Raw genomic sequence first — 20802 nt, 5'->3', positions numbered from 1 at the left:
CGCTAACCTCTTCACTGCCTCGTTCTCGCCTGTCCCACCATCGACCCCCGGCCCACGTCCTCCCCCTGGCCTGGAACGCCCTCCCTCCGCCCATCCGCCAAGCTAGCTCTCTTCCTCCCTTCAAAGCCCTACTGAGAGCTCACCTTCTCCAGGAGGCCTTCCCAGACTGAGCCCCTCTTTTTCCTCTCCTCCTCCCCATTCCGCTGCCCTACCTCCTTCCCCTCCCCGCAGCACTTGTATATGTTTGTACAGATTTATTGCTCTATTTTACTTGTACATGTTTACTATTCTATTTATTTTGTTAATGATGTGCAACTAGCTTTACTTCTATTTATTCTGATGACACCTGTCCAACTGTTTTGTTTTGTTGTCTGCCTCCCCCTTCTAGACTGTGAGCCCGTTGTTGGGTAGGGACCGGCTCTATATGTTGCCAGCTTGTACCTCCCAAGTGCTTAGTACAGTGCTCTGCACACAGTCAGCGCTCAATAAATACGATTGAATGAATGACTCGTATGCTGCTTCTCACTATGCTAGATGCACTGCACTGAACTAAGCGCTTGGGAAAGTACAAAAGAATCGATCAAGAGTGTTTATTGAACTCCTGCAGTGTGCAGAAGACTGAAATAAAAGCTATCCTGCCCTCAAGGAGGTTAATGATAATTGTGGCATTTATCAATCAATCAATTGTATTTATTGAGCGCTTACTGTGTGCAGAGCACTGTACTGAGCGCTTGGGAAGTACAAGTTGGCAACATATAGAGACAGTCCCTACCCAACAGTGGGCTCACAGTCTAGAAGGAGGAGACAGAGAACAAAACCAAACATATTAACAAAATAAAATAAATAGTATAGATATGTACAAGTAAAATAGAGTAATAAATATGTACAAACATATATACATATATACAGATGTTGTGGGGAAGGGAAGGAGGTAAGACGAGGCGATGGAGAGTGGGAGAGGTAGGAGGGGGCTCAGTTGTGCTAAGCCCTGGAGTCAATGCAAGATCATCAGTTGGGGCTCACAGCCAAAGTAGGAGGGAGAACAGGTATTGAATCCCCATTTTACAGATGAGGCAGTTGAGGCACAGAGAAGTAGGTTAAATGACTTGCCCAAGGTCAAACAGCAGGCAGGTGACAGTCGGAATTAGCTCCCTTGTCCTTTGACTCGCAGGCCTATGCTCTTTCCTCTGGGCATGCTTCATACCCTGAAAACCTAGTTGGGGGGGGTAGAGGCACTAAAATAAATTATAGATGGGAGGAAGTCATATAGAGTACAAAGGTTTCTACCTAAGTGCTCTGGGGGTTGTGAATACCGAAGTACTCTGGTGATGCAGAAGTGCTGTTGTGGCAGTTAGGGGGGAAAGGAATACTGTAGGGATAGTAGAAAATAACTGGGGAAGGTTCCTGGAGGAAACATGATTTTAGCTGGGTTTTGAAGATGGGGAGAGCAGTGGTCTGCTGGATGTGAAGAGGGAGAAAGTCCCAAGCAGGGGAGAAGAGTGTGAGCAGCAGGCCCGGCAGTGGGTGTGATGGAGGAGAAGGGGGCCCAGGGAATGGGTTTTGCTGGAGGAAAGGTACATGCGAGCTGGAATGTATTGGATGAAGAATGGATAGGAGGAAGCGAACCAACTGTCAGGACGTTCTGCTAGATAGAGCAATAAATACGATTGATAGAGAAATGGGTAACCATCAAAAGCTTTTCAGGAGTGAGGAGGTGCCCTGAGTGGTGATCTAGGAAATAGGAGCAGCAGTGTGAAGTATGGACACCCATGAGAAGTCTACTGCAGGAGTTAATCCAGAATATGAGAAGCGTATTACGTTGTGGCTATTTGTACATTCTGGAATCTCATGGAGGAAGAACGGGCAAGATGGAGCAACAGACAGGATTTGGGAATTGAAAGGGAGGGAAAAGTCAGGGATGATACCAAGGTTACAGATTGGAGAGATAGAGATGGGCTTGGTGTTGTCTACTTTGATGAGAAAAGTGGAATTTGGGAGGGAAGGTGAACTCAGGGTGGCTTATATTGAGCTTGAAGTCTGTTCTGTCATCAAGGGAAAGTTATCAGGCAGACAAAAAACTATATAAATAAATTATTTCAAACGATTTATATTAATATGTGTCTCCCCCTCTAGAATGTAAGCCTCTTTTGGGCAGGGAACAACTCTACCAACTCTGTTAAATTGAACTCTCCCAAGTGCTTAGTACAGTACTCTGCACAATAAATGTTCAATATACTGCTGTTGATGAGGAGGAAAAAAAATGTGAGATTGCAGGGGAGAGCTAGACTGTAAGCTCCTCGAGGGCAAGGGTCATGTCTACCAATTCTTTTGTACTCTTCTAAGTGTTTAGTTCAGTGTTCTGCACACAGTAAGCACTCAATACCAATTCGTTTGTACTCTTCTAAGTGTTTAGTTCAGTGTTCTGCACACAGTAAGCACTCAATACCACTGATTGATCGATGAGGTCAGGGTTCATGTTTACAACTTGTTGGAAGCGTGTGAAAAGGAATGGGAGTCAGGAGATCATCATCATCAATCGTATTTATTGAGCGCTTAATGTGTGCAGAACAGATGGTGCAGAGTGTCTAGGGGAAGGTTTTGTGTGGGGGTTTGGTGGGGAGGTTGGGAAAGGATCAGGGACTTAGGGGTCACTCAAAGGCAAAGGGGAAGAAGCCATTAGTGAGTGAGTAGTTGAGGATGGTAGTCAGGGAGGGAAGAATAGAGGGTGTGGATAGAGGGGAAAGGTTTTGAAAGTGGGCAGGAATCTCTTGAGAGACAACTGCCAAAGTTTAGCTAATGGATATGGAGGTGAAATTTTACTAATAACAGTAATTGTCATTGTTGTCGTCACGCTGTCGAGTCACGTCCGACCCATAGCGATGCCATGGACGCATCTCTCCCTGTATATATGTATATCCTGTATATATGTATATATGTTTGTACATATTTATTACTCTATTTTATTTGTACATATCTATTCTATTTACTTTATTTCGTTAGTATGTTTGGTTTTGTTCTCTGTCTCCCCCTTCCAGACTGTGAGCCCACTGTTGGGTAGGGACTGTCTCTATGTGTTGCCAATTCGTACTTCCCAAGCGCTTAGTACAGTGCTCTGCACATAGTAAGCGCTCAATAAATACGATTGATGATGATGATGATCTCTCCCAGAACCGCCACCTCCATCTGCAATCGTTCCGGTAGTGGATCCATAGAGTTTTCTTGATAAAAAATACAGAAGTGATTTACCATTGCCTCCTTCCACGCAGTAAACCTGAGTTTCCACCCTCGACTCTGTCCCATGCTGCTGCTGCCGCCACAGCACGGGTGAGTTTTGACTTGTAGCAGACTGCCTGCTACTTGCTAGCCACTGGCCAAACTAGGAATGGAAATGCCTCTGCCTGACTCTCCGGGACTGACTCTCTGTCCCATAGTCGAGACTGGTAGAGTACTGGAAATTCTCCAGGTGCGACCCTGAGAGGTGCCTAATAACTGTGGTATTTGTTCATTCAATCGTATTTATTGAGCGCTTACTGTGTGCAGAGCACTGTACTAAGCGCTTGGGAAGTCCAAGTTGGCAACATATAGAGACAATCCCTACCCAACAATGGGCTCACAGTCTAGAAGGGGGAGACAGACAACAAAACAAAACAAGTAGACAGGCGTGGCTCATTCATTCATTCATTCATTCATTCATTCAATTGTATTTATTGAGTGCTTACTGTGTGCGGAGCACTCTACTAAGCGCTTGGGAAGTACAAGTTGCCAACATAGAGAGACGGTCCCTACCCAACAACAGGCTCTCAGTCTAGAAGGGGGAGACGGACAACAAAACAAAACATGTGGACAGGTGTCGTCATCCGAATAAATAGAAATAAAGGTAGATGCACATCATTAACAGAATAAATAGAATAGTAGATATGTACAAGTAAAATAGAGTAATAAATCTGTACAGTGGAAAGAGCCCGGGCTTTGGAGTCAGAGATCATGGGTTCGAATCCCTGCTCTGCCAATTGTCAGCTGTGTGACTTTGGGCAAGTCACTTCACTTCTCTGGGCCTCCATTCCCTCATCTGTAAAATGGGGGTGAAGACTGTGAGCCCCACATGGGACAACCTGATCACCTTATAACCTCCCCATGCTTAGAACAGTGCTCCGCACATAGTAAGTGCTTAATAAATGCCATTATTATTATTATTATCAAAATAAATAACAAAATATATTTGTTAAATTCTATGAACAAGGCAGGGGTAGGTACAAGATAAACAAATTGGACACAGCCCCTGTCCCCCACGGAGTTCACAGTCTATGGGAGAGAGAGAGCAATGATTTAATTCCCATTTTACAGATAAGGAAACTGACACAAAGGAACTAAGTGACTTGCCCAATTTCAACCACTCCTCCGGGCAGAACTTGGCACACCCGGACAACACCGAAAGAAAAGTCGGAAAATGGCAAAGATTTCATTTCTGCAGTCTGGTTTCAGAACTCCCCCCATTAAAGATCTGACTCCTGGGAGTCAGAAGTTCATGGCTTCTAATCCCAGCTCCACCCCTTGTCTGCTGTGTAACCTTGGGCAAGTCACTTCACTTCTCTGCGCCTCAGTTCCCTCATCTGTAAAATGGGGATGGAGACTGTGAGCCCCATGTGGGACAGGGACTCTGTCCAACTTGATTTGCTCGTATAATAATAATAATAATGGTATTTGTTAAGTGCTTGCTATGTGCAAAACACTGTTCTAAGCACTGGGGGGATACAAGGTCATCAGATTGTCCCACGTGGGGCTCACTGTCTTAATGCCCATTTTACAGATGAGGGAACTGAGGCACAGAGAAGCGAAGTGACTTGCCCAAGGTCACACAGCTGACAAGTGGCAGAGTCGGGATTAGACTCTGGGGTGGGGTATCCAGCCCAGAGCATAGTACAGTGCCTTGCACATAGTAAGTGCTTAATGATTACCATAATTATTATTATTATTATAATGATGGTATTTGTTAAGTGCTTACTATGTGCAAAACACTGTTCTAAGCGCTGAGGGGGATACAAGGTGCTCAGACTGTCCCATGTGGGGCTCACTGTCTTAGACTGTGAGTCCGCTGTTGGGTAGGGACTGTGTTGCCGATTTGTACTTCCCAAGCGCTTAGTATAGTGCTCTGCACACAGTAAGCGCTCAATAAATACGATTGATTGATTAATGCCCATTTTACAGATGAGGTAACTGAGGCACAGAGAAGCAAAGTGACTTGCCCAAGGTCACACAGCTGACAAGTGGCAGAGTCGGGATTAGACTCTGGGGTGGGGTATCCAGCCCAGAGCATAGTACAGTGCCTTGCACATAGTAAGTGCTTAATGATTACCATAATTATTATTATTATAATGATGGTATTAAGTGCTTACTACGTGCAAAGCACTGTTCTAAGCGCTGAGGGGGATACAAGGTGCTCAGGTTGTCCCATGGGGGGGCTCACAGTCTTAATCCCCATTTTACAGATGAGGGAACTGAGGCTCAGAGAAGCGAAGTGACTTGCCCAAGGTCACACAGCAGACATGTGGCGGAGCCGGGATTCGAACCCCTGACCTCTGACTCCAAAGCCCACGCTCTTTCCACTGAGCCACGCTGCTTCTGAGAACAGACGTGAGGAGTCAGGTTTGTGGGGTGAGGCAGCGGGAGAAAGCGAGTTTCGAAATAATCATGACAATCAGGATGGTATTTGTTTGAGCCGGGATTCGATCCCAGGTCCCTCCCCAAATCCCAGGCCTGTGCTCTTCCCACTAGGCCACACCGCTTTTAGCGATGCCTGTAAGCGCAGAGGGGTCCGGCCCCCGTCTTCCTTCACAGGGAAGGAAGAATCCTCCCCCCGTGCTCACAGCCCCAACCTGATGGAGTACCCGGCTGTCAGAGCTCCTCCTGCCCCATGATGGGCCTGGACGCTGTCTCTATATGTTGCCAATTTGTACTTCCCGAGCGCTTAGTACAGTGCTCTGCACATAGTAAGCGCTCAATAAATACGATTGATGATGATGACAAGTCTGGTGGTCTCAGGGGTGGGGAATGGGTCTGTCTGTTGTCGTATCGTCCTCTCCCAAGAGCTTAGTACAGTGCTCCACGCAAAGTAAGCGCTCCATCAATACGAATGAATGAATGTGCGGGAAGCCGGCTGGGCACAGGGTGGACAGATGGAACTAACTGATTCATTCAATCATATTTATTAATAATAATAATAATGGCATTTGTTAAGCGCTTACTATGTGCAAAGCACTGTTCTAAGCACTTGGGGGGATACAAGGTGATTACGTTGTCCCGCGTGGGGCTCACAGTCTTAATCCCCATTTTACAGATGAGGGAACTGAGGCTCCGAGAAGTTACGTGACTTGCCCAAGGTCACACGGCAGACATGTGGCAGAGCTGGGATTCGAACCCATGACTTCTGGCTCCAAAGCCCATGCTCTTGTCCACTGAGCCTGAGCACTTACTGTGTGCAGAGCACTGGACTAAGCGCTTGGGAAGTACAAGTCGGCAACATACAGAGACGGTCCCTACCCAACAACGGGCTCACAGTCTAAAATAATAATAATAATAATAATAATAATAATAATAATAATAATAATAATAATGGCATTTATTTTTTTAAGCACTTACTATGTGCAAAGCACTGTTCTAAGCACTGATAGAATGATTCCGCTCCAGAGCCGTTGGCTCATTCTCCTCTGTGTCCACTGTGGTCAGCCCACAATAAGCTGTCTTATTAATAATACTAGTACTAATAATTTTGGTATTTGTTAAGCACTTACTATGGGCAAAGCACCGTTCTAAGCGCTGGGGAGGATACAAGGTGATCAGTGTCCCATGTGGGACTCACAATCTTAATAACAATGGTACTCATTAAGCACTTACTATGTGCCAGGCACTGTACTTGATACAGGCAAATGGAGTTGGACACAATCCCTTGACCCATGTGGGGCTCACAGTCTCAATCCCCATTTTACAGAAAATCAATCAATCAATCAATCGTATTTATTGAGCGCTTACTGTGTGCAGAGCACTGTACTAAGCGCTTGGGAAGTACAAGTTGGCAACATATAGAGACAGTCCCTACCCAACAGTGGGCTCACAGTCTAGAAGGGGGAGACAGAGAACAAAACCAAACATATTAACAAAATAAAATAAATAGAATAGATATGTGCAAGTAAAATAAATAAATAAATAGGGTAATAAATATGTACAAACATATATACAGGTGCTGTGGGGAAGGGAAGGAGGTAAGACGGGGGGGATGGAGAGGGGGACGAGGGGGAGAGAAAAGCGAAGTGACTTGTCCAAAGTCACACTGCAGGCATGTGATAGAGCCAAGATTAGAACCCGTGACCTTCTGATTCCCAAGCCCGTCTGTCTGTGATCCCGTGAACAACAAGAAGGAAGAGACTGGCGAAGGCGCTGATGGGCTTTACTTGAGGACAGTCATTCATTCAATCGTATTTATTGAGCGCTTACTGTGTGCAGAGCACTGTACTAATCAATCAATCAATCAATTGTATTAACTGAGCGCTTACTGTGTGCAGAGCACCGTACTAAGCGCTTGGGAAGTACAAGCTGGCAACATACAGGGATGGTCCCTACCCAACAACAGGCTCACGGTCTAGAAGACTAGAGGACAGGTGACTGTGGGCCTTTGGGGGCAGAGCATGGAGGGAGGTGGGGATTTCTCTCCCTGCTCTTACCCAGAAATGGGCCTGGACCGGTCAATGATGGCCACTTAGAGCCACAGCTGCGACGTTTAAGCCAGATAAAAGGCGCTCATTTTGAATCGAGAGGAAGCAGCACTGAGGCACTCAGGGGAAGCAAGCATTGAGGGGAGAAGCACGGGAGGAGCGAGTATTGAGGAGGCCGAGAAGCATTCAGATGGAGAGCAGCTGGAGCACTCTTCTAGACTGGGAGCCCGCTGTTGGGTAGGGACTGTCTCTATGTGTTGCCGACTTGTACTTCCCAAGCGCTTAGTACAGTGCTCTGCACACAGTAAGCGCTCAATAAGTACGATCGATTGAGTGAGACGCACATAAGAGAGCAAGCACTGAAGCAGAAGCAGCGGGAAAGCAGCAGCAGCTGGAAGCAGAAAGAAGAAGTATCGGCAGAATGGGCTCCCTTGACCAGACTGGTATTGGACCCTTAGCGGAGTGTACTGAGTGTGTCACTCCCTTGCACGTTGGCAAAACTGAGTAAAAACCTTTACACGGTATCCTTAGTGGTTGGTGGTAGGGTTTGACCCTGCTAGGTGTCAGCGAGGCTCCCCCGGTCCAGGGAGGTCCTGCAGGGTGGGCCCAAGAATCACCGAGCCACACGTTGCCTTTTTCTCCCCTCTCTCTCCTCCCTGCCCTGAGCTGCCCCCTTTTCCCAAAGGAAGGGGAGCACTGAACTGAACTGCCTTTGGGTCATCAGGATGAGTAAACGTCCAGACTTTGGGCACAGCTCAGCTCCCGAACCCAAAACCCATGCGGGGTCTAAAAGAAATTGAAGGGCGCCGCTCCCGGCTCTGCCTCGTCCTGTCTGACTCGGGTTTTCTGCTCATTTATTAGACTGTGCCTTCTGGGCGTTGTTCAACCACCTTGTGGACCTCTACCTCTAGACTGTAAGCTCACTGTGAACAGGGATTGTGTCTGTTCTACTCTCCCAAGTGCTTAGTACAGTGCTGTGCACACGGTAAGCTCTCAACCAGACTGCACCTTCTGTCCACTGCTCAAATACATTGCGACTAACTGTGAGCCCGTTTCTAGACTGTGAGCCCGTTGTTGGGTAGATTTGTCTCTATTTGTTGCTGATTTGTACTTTCCAAGTGCTTCGTACAGTGCTCTGCACACAGTAAGCACTCAATAAATGAGAAGCAGCGTGGCTCAGTGGAAGGAGCCCGGGCTTTGGAGTCAGAGGTCACGGGTTCAAATGCCGGCTCCGCCACTTGTCAGCTGTGTGACTTTGGGCAAGTCACTTCACTTCTCTGGGCCTCAGTGACCTCATCTGTAAAATGGGGATGAAGACTGTGAGCCCCCCGTGGGACAACTTGATTACCTTGTAACCTCCCCAGTGCTTAGAACAGTACTTTGCACATAGTAAGTGCTTAATAAATGCCATTATTATTATTATTATTATAAATATGATCGAATGAATGACTAACGTTCAGCTACAATGCCTGTGTGAAAGTGTGGGTCCTGCTTTACTATGACAGATGATGGATGCTGTATTGTATTTTCCAAGCTCTTAGTACAGTGCTCTGCACACAGTAAGTGCTCAATAAATACGATTGAGTGAATGAATGCCTGCACGGTGACACACCAATCCATGAAGTGTTGGGCCCAGCTTCAGTAGCAAATGATAAGTGGTATTCCTTGAGCTCTTACTATGTTCAAAGCACTGTACTAAGTGCCTGGGAGAGTACAATACAACAGAGTTAGCGGACAAGTTCACCATCCCCACTGGGCAAATCCATGACCCAGAGAGCATGCACATGCAGCCCAGGGCCTAAATAGTCTTCAAAGGAGCCCCGTAATCTGGAGGAAGAGGAATGTTTTGGCTTTTTAATGGTATGTATTAATGGGCCAAGCACTGGTATAGAGAGAAAATAAGCAGGTATTTTCTGCTCCTTCCGTTTGTGACGTTGCTAAAAAGAAGGATGCCAGCTGGTAGGTGCGGTGGCAGTAATGCAAGTGGAAGAGAAGGAATCCACCCAGCTTCTACACGGCTGGTTGGACTCGCAAACAAAGCACAGCAGCAGAAGCATGCCCTAGCAAAGGCAGAAGGATCTGGATTCTAATCCCAGCTCTGCCACCTGTCAGCTGTGTGACCTTGGTCACTTCACTTCTCTGTGCCTCACGTTACCTCATCTGCAAAATGGGGATCAAGACTTTGAGCCCTATGTGGGACAGGGACTGTGTCCAGCCTGATTATCTTGTATCTACCCCAGAGGTTAGAACAAGGCCTGGCACATAGAAAGCGCTTAACAAATCCCATTAAAAAAAAAAATTCCCTGCCGATAACACATTGGCTTCTGTGGCCTTCCTTACAAGCCTGAAGCTCACTGTGAGCCAACCTCATTCAGTTTTGTCTTTCCCTCTTCCATTCCCTCCACCCAGACATGGTGCCAGGGAAATCCCAGCTGGGAACAAGGAAGGAGAGGTAGGTAATACTAGCCTTGACGAACTTTTCCACAAAAGAAGGTGATCCTCTCACTTGCTCCTCGGATCAAAATGTGGGCCACTCAAATTTAACACCAAAAGGAAAGTGGGGACATGGCATAGATTTCGTTTCTGTGGTCTGGTTTACGACGTCCCCCCATTAAGGTCTTACGAGAACAGAAAATAATGATGGCATTTGTTAAGCGCTTACTATGTGCAAGACACTGTTCTAAGCACTGGGGAGGACAATTGTCAGCTGTGTGACTTTGGGCAAGTCACTTAACTTCTCTGTGCCTCAGTTCCCTCATCTGTAAAATGGGGATTAAGACTGTGAGCCCCACGTGGGACAACCTGATCACCTTGTAACCTCCCCAGCGCTTAGAACAGTGCTTTGCACATAGTAAGTGCTTAATAAATGCCATCATTATTATTATTATTACAAGGTGATCAGTTTGTCCCATGTGGGGCTCACAGTCTTAACCCCCATTTTACAGATGAGGTAACTGATGCAAAGAGAAGTGAAGTGACTTGCCCAAAGTCACCCAGCTGACAATTGGCAGAGCCAGGATTTGGACTCATGACCTCTGACTCCAAAGCCCGGGCTCTTTCCACTGAGATGTGAAGAGCCTATGCCTGTGGGTGAGGGCACAGGGGAAGCTGAGTTTAAAATAATACCACCGACAGCGATAATAATAATAACATAATAGTATTTAAGTGCTTACTATGTACCAAGCACTGTACTAAGCGCGGAGGCACATTCAAGATTATCAAGTCAGACGCAGTCCCTGTCCGACATGAGGTTCACAGTCCAAGTGGAAGAACAGGTATTGAGTGATCATTTTACGGAGGAGGAATCTGAAGCGCAGACAAGTGAAGTGACTTGCCTAAGCTTGTGAGGGAAGCAAGTGGTGGATCCAGCATTAGAGCTGGGCTCTTTCCATCAGGCCACACTGCTTCCCCACCTTTCTAGTTTAAAAGCCATGGAAACTCAGGAATGGCTAACCACAAGTCCAGCCTGGGGCTCCAGGGCCTAAATGTTAGCTGACCGACAAAATCCCAGCGGGCAAGTCACTTGACTTCTCTGGACCTCAGTTCCCTCATCTGTAAAATGGGGGTTGAAGATTGTGAGCCCCCCGTGGGACAACCTGATCACCTTGTAACCTCCCCAGCGCTTAGAACAGTGCTTTGCACAAGGTGAGCGCTTAATAAATGCCATCATTATTATTATGGTTATTATTATGATTTCCTTGTTCGTTAGAGGCTAGGGTTACTGGAACAGCCTCGAGGATTAGGACCAGGTCTAATGAAACCCCCGTGCAATGACTTGAAACTCGCCGTGAGCAGGGATCGTGTCTACCAGCACCATTCCTTCAGTCGTATTTATTGAGCACTTACTGTGTGCAGAGCACTGTACTAAGCGCTTGGAAAGTACAATTCAGCAACAGATAGAGACAATCCCTGCCCAACAACAGGCTCACAGTCTAGAAAGGGGGAGACAAATTTCAAAACAAGTAAACAGGCAACAATAGCATCAATATAAATAAATAGAATTATAGATATATATATACACATCATTAATAAAATAGAATAATAAATATGTTTTATTCTACTCTCCTAATTGTGGTATCTGTTAAGTGATTACTATGTACCAGGCATTGTTCTAAGTGCTGGGGTAGATAGAAGAAAATCAGGTTGGACAAAGTCCCTATCCTAAAAAGGGATTGAGGCACCAATGCAAGAAGTTAATTGACTTGCCCAAGGTCACACAGCAGATGAATGGTGGAGCTAGACTTAGAACCCAGGTCCCTCTGACTCACAGGCCAATGCTTTATTCATTCATTCATTCATTCATTCAATCACATTTATTGAGCGTTTACTCTGTGCAGAGCACTGTACTAAGCTCTTGGAAAGTGAATTTGGTAACAGAAACAATCCCTACCCAACAATGGGCTCACAGTCTAGAAGGGGGAGACAGACAACAAAACAAAATAAGTAGACAGGCATCAATAGCATCAAGATAAATAGAATTATAGAAATATACACATCATCAATAAAATAGAATAATAAATATGTACAAATATACACAAGTGCTGTGGGGAGGGGAAGGGGGTAGGGCAGAGGGAGGGAGTGGGGGTGATAGGGAGGGGAGGAGGAGCAGAGGAAAGCGGGGGTTCAGTCTGGGAAGGCCTCCTGGAGGAGGTGAGCTCTTAGTAGGGCTTTGAAGGGAGGAAGAGAGCCAGCTTGTCGGATGTGTGGAGGGAGGGCATTCCAGGCCAGGGGAAGAACGTGGTCCAGGGGTAGACAGTGAGACAGACGAGAAAGAGGCACGTTGAGGAGGTTAGTGGCAGAGGAGCAGAGGAGGGGGCAAGGTGATGGAGAGCTATAAAGCCTATAGTGAGGAGTTTTTGCTTCATGTGAAGGTTGATAGGCAGCCACTGGAGATTTCTGAGGAGGAGGGGGTGACATGCCCAGAACATTTCTGTACAAACCGGGCAGCAGAGTGAAGTATAGACTGAAGTGGGGAGAGATAGGAGGACGAGAGATCAGAAAGAAGGCTGATGAAGTAATCTAGTCGGGATAGGATGAGCGATTGAACCATCAAGGTAGCAGTTTGGATGGAGAGGAAAGGGCGGATCTTGGCGTTGTTGTGAAGGTGAGATCAGCAGGTTTTGGTGATGGATTGGATGTGTGGGGTGAATGAGAGAGCGGAGTCGAGGATGACACCAAGTTTGCAGGCTTGTGAGATGGGAAGGACGGCTGTGCCGTCCACGGTGACGAGAAACCTAGGGAGTGGACAGGGTTTGGGAGGGAAGATAAGGAGCTCAGTCTTGGACGTGTTGAGTTTTAGGTGGCGGGAGGACATCCAGGTGGAGGTGTCCTGGAGGCAGGAGGAGATACGAGCCTGGAGGGAGGGAGAGAGAACAGGGGAGAAGATGCAGATTTGGGTGTCATCTGTGCAGAGATGATAGTTGAAGCCATGGAAGTGAATGAGTTCACCAAGGGAGTGAGTATAGATGGAGAACAGAAGGGGCCCAAGAACTGACCCTTGAGGAAGCCCTACAGTAAGGGGATGGGAGGGGGAGCAGGAGCCCGCGAAGGAGACTGAATTCTCCTCAGGTCACCAGGTCGTGCTGGTGATGCTGCTTCCCAAGTGCTTAGTACAGTGCTCAGCACACAGTAATGCTTAATAAGCACCACTGATTGACACGCCCACACTGACCTTCCGGGCTGTTGGCTCAGGGTTGTTGACCCAGCAGGGATACTTCCATCGGCTTTATGCTTTCTGCCCGCGAGAGAGGATCTTTGCTTGTTTAGTTTGGGCTCAGCAACCACCTAGCCACAATCCTTCTCTTCCTCTCCTCTTCCTCACAGAAACTTGACATCCCCCGGGGGTGGAACCCACCCCCGTTCATGGGGCCAGAGCCATCCCATCAGCGGTCAGGCTGGGGGGCGGGAAAGGAAGCCCACCTTCATCCGCTCCCCTTGCTGGGCCAGCTGGTCTAACAGGTGAAGCCAACAAGGACTGCAGTGGAGAAGTGGGGTGGGAGGAAGGAGGCTGAAGGTGACAGAGGGCCTCCAACATCAAATAACTCCCACCCTCCACAGCTCCGGTCCCCATGAGCTCATTGTGGGCAGGGAATGTCTGTTTGTTGTTGTACTGTACTCTCCCAAATGCTTAGCATAGTGCTTTGCACACAATACGCCCTCAATAACTACGCTCGAACAAATACGATGGGTTCGGGAGATGCTGTTCTGAGGTCATCGGAGTCATAGACTCCACACAGCATCGTTCCATTGGACGAAGGCCTACTGATGCCACAGAATGACCCCCTTGAGGTCAAGGTCCCCTCTTCTTCAACAGCAATAATCTCTAGAGCTTCTCTTTCTCTGTCCCCTTTTTCCACAAAGTTCACCACTCCGCTTTGAAGGAGAGCTATGTCGACCAAAACGTAGAACGCCCTTGTGGTTCACAATCCCTCCTGACGTCCAAACTCGTTGATTTAGTGGCTTCCAATTCTCTGAGGTGGGTTAGCACCCGGCCACCGCTGCTGCCTTTGCTACCGCTGCGTAACTAGGAATTTCTTTCCACACTTGCCGTTTTTGCAGTTTGTCCCCTTAACAAATGGCTTGGAACAGCATAAAGGCTTAGAACGCATAGTAAAGGCTTACCAAAAATACCAAAGTAATAATAATAATGGCTGTCACCTTGGCTAAAGCTACCACTTGGCTCCTGGAAATTTTGACTAGGAAATGCTGTTTCCTAAACCTGACTGTTCTAAAACGGTCCAGGGTTCAAAGATTCCATTAACAAAGACCCATAAAAAGAGTATTATTTCTCAGAGAGGCTGCGGGCTTATAAATGTTTAACTTTCTCTCGTTTAGCAACAGGAAAAACCGGAAGCCAAATGGAAGCATTATTCTTAGCATGAGGTCAAGTTTCTGATTCTTGCCTCTTAACGACTCTTGTGCATGAACTTGATTAGAAAGTGAACACATACTATGGCAGACGTATAGTGACCCAGCAGACAAGGAAAGAAAATCTGATCTATTTTGAAGACCCAAAATAGGTGGCCACAAACCTATTTGGAAGTTCAGGGAAAACCCAGCATTCCTGAACAGATTTGCGGAGGAAGCAGCATTGGTGTAGCGGATGGAGGATGGGACTGGCAGTCTGAGGACCTGGGTTCTAATTCTGGCTCTGCTACTTGCCTGCTGTGTGACCTTGGGCAAGTCACTTAACTTCTCTGAGCCTCAGTTCCCTCATCAGTAGAATAGGGATTAAAACTGTGAACCCCTTGTGGGACATGGACTGTGTCCCACCTAATAATTCATTCATTCATTCAATCATATTTATTGAGCGCTTACTGTGTGCAGAGCACTGTACTAAGCGCATAATTGAGGTATTTGTTAAACGCTTACTATGTGCCAATCACTGTTCTAAGTGCTGGGGTAGACACAAGGTAATGAGGTTGGTTACAGTCCCTGTCCCAAATGGGGCTTGCACTCTAAATCCCTACTTTACAGATGAGGCAACTGAGGCCCAGAGAAGTTAAATGACTTGTCCAAGGTCACACAGCAGACGCGTGGGGGAGCCGGAATTAGAACCCATGTTCTTCTGACTCCCGGGCCTGTGCTCTCTCCACTAAGCCACACTGCTGATTAGCTTTTCCCTACCTCAGCACTTAATACAGTACCTGACACATAGTAAGCACTTAATAAACCCCATAATAATAATAATAGTGATAAATAATAAAAATAAAAATCAGCCCTCACCTGGGGGCAAAACTTCCATGAAACCAATCTTATCTCTCTCTCCTGAAGAAGCTTCTGTCCTTGCTCTCGTCCAGAGAATTCACAGCCACAGCAAGAAACTTTCCAAGGTGGAGCCTGCTTCCTTCATCTCGTTGAAGCAGGGTTTGTTGTCCAGGGTCCGGCCTGAGCGAGGTGGAAGTCAGCCCCAGGCTCCCTGGAGAGCAGTGCTTGAGTCTTCCAGGCTTGGGGGCCATAAGTCATCCCTTTGACATTCCTCCTGGGCCCTGCTGAGGGAAAGAAACTTGACTTTGCAGAGACCGTGAGGGGCTGGGCTGGGTTCCCGGGCCAGGCCCAGATGAGCAGATCAAGTTGGCAGAAAGGGTTAGTCCTCTCCTCACCGTGAGGCTTCTGATGGCAAAGCCATGACTTCATTCCTTGTGCTAAGATAATGTGAAGTGCAGACCCGGCTATTCCAGAATCCTTAGCTCCCCTGGCACCACAGGATGCTCAGATGTCGGCATGAAGGCAGCTGGCAGTGTGGTAGCATCGGTCTGAAGATAATTCCTGCAGAGAAGATCTTATTTCCACTCAAGCCCGGCGATGTTTCTGCTTCTGAAAGAGCCTGTCCTAGGGGAGGAGTTCAGGAAAGAAGCAAACAGCAAAGGCCCCTGAGGGAGTTTGGTTCCGTTGGCAACTGGAGCTGAGAGGAGCCCTGATGAGACTGAGCTTGGAAACACCTTGCAGGTAGGGTAGCTGCAGGTAGAGGCGGAAAGAATGTCTTTTTTTTTATTTGTGATCAAATCAAATAAGCTATGAAACTAGGAAATCACGACGCAGAGCTTGGGGCTGGTTGAAAGGATTATCATTGTCATTTGAAAGCAAGAGCGATGGTGTTTTTCAAAACAAGTTCACAGGCTTTGTCCCTAGGAGTCTGAAGGACAGTCTTTTTCTTAATGGTGTCTGTTTAGCACTTACTATGTGCCAAGCACTTTTCCAAGTGTTAGGGTAGATACGAGCTCATCCAGCCAGACACAGACCTGTCCCATACAGGGCTCACAGTCAAGTAGGAGGGAGAACAGGTATTGAATCCCCATTTTACAGTTGAGGAAATTGAGGCAGAGAGAAGTTAAGTGACTTGTCCAAGGTCACACAGCAGACAAACCGTAGGGCCGGCATTAGAACCCAGGGCCTCTGGCTATCAGGCCCGTGCTTGATTCTGCTAGGCCACGTTGCTTCTCCTGACACAGGTACCACAGACTGGTTGCAATGTCTGTTATAGCATTTAGCATAAGTGCCGGACTAGATATGTCATTATCAAATTGGGCCCAGTCCCTTTCCCACATGGGGCTCACGATCTATCTTATCCCCATTTTGAACGAGGTCCAGAGGGGCTAAGGAGCTTGCCTAAGGTCACACAGCAGGCCAGTGGCAGAGCTGGGACTAGAACCCAAGACTCCTGAATCCCAGTCCCTCGCTCTTTCCACTGGGCCACTTGGCTAGCATACATTGTGGCCACGTGTCATTGAGCGGACAGTGGACGGTGACAGGGAGCTGAGAGAGAGAGGAATGTGGGGGAGGATCTGTTTTCAGACCCAGCATAGCGTGTCTACCAGGCTGAATCAACTGATGGAACGGCTTTCCACTGTGTTTCACGCTTTTTCTTCTTCATCATCACCATTTCCCAGTGAAGCTGTAGGTAGTGGATAAATTCATCATCATCATCATCATCAATCGTATTTATTGAGCGCTTACTGTGTGCAGAGCACTGGACTAAGCGCTTGGGAAGTACAAGTTGGCAACATATAGAGACAGTCCCTATGCAATAGTGGGCTCACAGTCTAAAAGGGGGAGACAGAGAGCAAAACCAAACATACCAAGAAAATAAAATAAATAGAATAGATATGTACAAGCAAAATAAATAGAGAAATAAATATGTACAAACATATATACATATATACAGGTGCTGTGGGGAAGGGAAGGAGGTAAGATGGGGGGATGGAGAGGGGGACGAGGGGGAGAGGAAGGAAGGGGCTCAGTCTGGGAAGGCCTCCTGGAGGAGGTGAGCTCTCAGTAGGGCCTTGAGGGCCTTAAATTCCGTTCATTGAGTCTCTGCACATGTGGTCAGGACATTGGCTGGCCCCTCCTCCAGCCCTTCCCCAACTCAACTCTTTGCTTGATTCTCTGATAACAACAACAACAACAATAATCAATCAATCAATCAATCAATCGTATTTATTGAGCGCTTACTATGTGCAGAGCACTGTACTAAGCGCTTGGGAAGTACAAATTGGCATCACATAGAGACAGTCCCTACCCAACAGTGGGCTCACAGTCTAAAAGGGGGAGACAGAGAACAGAACCAAACATACCAACAAAATAAAATAAGTAGGATAGGAATGTACAAGTAAAATAAATAAATAAATAAATAAATAGAGTAATAAATATGTACAACCATATATACATATATACAGGTGCTGTGGGGAAGGGAAGGAGGTAAGACGGGGGGATGGAGAGGGGGACGAGGGGGAGAGGAAAGAAGGGGCTCAGTCTGGGAAGGCCTCCTGGAGGAGGTGAGCTCTCAGCAGGGCCTTGAAGGGAGGAAGAGAGCTAGCTTGGCGGATGGGCAGAGGGAGGGCATTCCAGGCCCGGGGGATGACGGGGGTCGGGGGTCGATGGCGGGACAGGCGAGAGCGAGGTACAGTGAGGAGATTAGTGGTGGAGGAGCGGAGGGTGCGGGCTGGGCAGTAGAAGGAGAGAAGGGAGGTGAGGTAGGAGGGGGCGAGGGGATGGACAGCCTTGAAGCCCAGGGTGAGGAGTTTCTGCCTGATGCGCAGATTGATCGGTAGCCATTGGAGGTTTTTGAGGAGGGGAGTAATATGTCCAGAGCGTTTCTGGACAAAGATAATCCGGGCAGCAGCATGAAGTATGGATTGAAGTGGAGAGAGACACGAGGATGGGAGATCAGAGAGAAGGCTAGTGCAGTAGTCCAGACGGGATAGGATGAGAGCTTGAATGAGCAGGGTAGCGGTTTGGATGGAGAGGAAAGGGCGGATCTTGGCAATGTTGCGGAGCTGAGACCGGCAGGTTTTGGTGACGGCTTGGATGTGAGGGGTGAATGAGAGAGCGGAGTCGAGGATGACACCAAGGTTGCGGGCTTGTGAGACGGGAAGGATGGTAGTGCCGTCAACAGAGATGGGAAAGTCTGGGAGAGGACAAGGTTTGGGAGGGAAGACAAGGAGCTCAGTCCTTGTAATTACTATTACTATTACTATCAATTATTACTATTACTATTATTACTAATTATTATTAGTAATATTACTATTATTTTTTTATTACTTTATTACTTTACTTTATTTTATTTTATTTTATTTTATTTACTTTATTTATTTACTTTACTTTATTTATTTATTTACTTTATTTACTTTATTTTATTTACTTTATTTTATTACTTTATTACTTTATTTTTATTTATTTTATTATTTTTATTATTAATATTACTACTATTATTATTATTACTAATTATTACTATTACTAATTACTATTAATAATAATAATAATAATAGTATTTATTAAGTTCTAATTATGTGCCAAGCACTGCACTGAGCACTGGGGTAGATACAGGATCATGAGGTCCCACTTGGGGCTCACAGTGTAAGGAGGAAGGAAGAACAGTTATTGAATCCCCATTACACAGATGAGGGAACTGAGGCACAGAGAAGTGAAGTAACTTTGTCCAAGATCACGCAGCAGATAAATGGATTAGAACCCAGGTCCTTTGACTCCCAGGACCTTGCTCCTTCCACAAGGCTGCATTGTTTCTCTGTTAATAATAATAATAATGGCATTTATTAAGCACTTACTATGTGCAAAGCACTGTTCTAAGCGCTGGGGAGGTCACAAGGTGATCAGGCCGTCCCACGGGGGGCTCACAGTCTTAATCCCCGTTTTACAGATGAAGTACTGAGGCACAGAGAAGTTAAGCGACTTGCCCAAAGTCACACAGCTGACAGTTGGTGGAGCTGGGGTTTGAACCCATAACTTTTGACTCCAAAGCCCAGGCTCTTTCCACTGAGCCATGCTCCATTGTTCACTTCCTGATACTTAGCAGAGTGGGAGGGTGGGACAGTCTGAACCCTACAAAGGGGGTCTCCTTCTCGCTCTGGTCCCAAAATGATGCAAGGGGGCTTCTGCAAGAAGGGTGCTGTAGCACCCCAAAGGCAACTCATCCCCAGGAGGATATTGCCAAGCTGGAGCTCTGCAGGCTGGGAACAAATCATCTCCATCAAACCAACTCCCATCATTCAACAGCCGATGATGGGCAGAATCCCAAAATCCAATTTGACCAAAAAAAAAAAAAAGTCCCCCACTTCAGCAGTCTGTTCCAGACCCCTGCGGTGGGGGGACGATGATGATGATGGCATTTATTAAGCGCTTACTATGTGCAAATAATAATAATAATTTTGGTATTTGTTAAGCACTTACTATGTGCAAAGCACTGTTCTAAGCGCTGGGGAGGATACAAGGTGATCAGGTTGTCCCAGGTGGGGCTCACAATCTTAATCCCCATTTTCCAGATGAGGTAAATGAGGCACAGAGAAGTGAAGTGACTTGCCCAGAGTCACACAGGTGGCAAGCGGCGGAGCTGGGATTTGAACCCATGACCCCTGAATCCAAAGCCCGGGTTCTTTCCACTGAGCCATGCTGCTTCCCAATAAAAAGTCACCTCCAAATTGTTCTCCCTTCTTCAGAGAGAGTAATAATAATTAATAACTATGGCATTTGTTAAGCGCTTACTATGTGCCAAGCACTGTTCTAAGCACTGGGGAGGATACAAGGTGATCAGGTTGTCCCATGTGGGGCTCACAATCTTAATCCCCATTTTCCAGATGATGTAACTGAAGCACAGAGAAGTGAAGTGACTTGCCCAGCGTCACACAGGTGGCAAGCGGCGGAGCTGGGATTTGAACCCATGACCCCTGAATCCAAAGCCCGGGCTCTTTCCACTGAGCCATGCTGCTTCCCAATAAAAAGTCACCTCCAAATTGTTATCCCTTCTTCAGAGAGAGTAATATTAATTAATAACTATGGCATTTGTTAAGCGCTTACTATGTGCCAAGCACTGTTCTAAGCATTGGGGGAGATACAAGGTAATCAGGTTGCCCCATGTGGGGCTCACAGTCTTAATCCCCATTTTACAGATGAGGTAACTGAGGCACAGAGAAGTTAAGTGACGTGCCCAAGGTCACATAGCCGACGAGTGCAAAGCACTGTTCTAAGCGCTGGGGAGGTTACAAGGTGATCAGGTTGTCCCACAGGGGGCTCACAGTCAACCCCCATTTTACAGATGTGGTAACTGAGGCACAGAGAAGTTAAGCGCCTTGCCCAAAGCCAC

Source organism: Tachyglossus aculeatus, chromosome 5, assembly GCF_015852505.1.
Source record: "Tachyglossus aculeatus isolate mTacAcu1 chromosome 5, mTacAcu1.pri, whole genome shotgun sequence".
Classification (NCBI taxonomy): domain Eukaryota; kingdom Metazoa; phylum Chordata; class Mammalia; order Monotremata; family Tachyglossidae; genus Tachyglossus; species Tachyglossus aculeatus.
The sequence above is the reverse complement of the archived record's forward strand: the minus strand, read 5'-3'. Positions refer to the sequence as shown.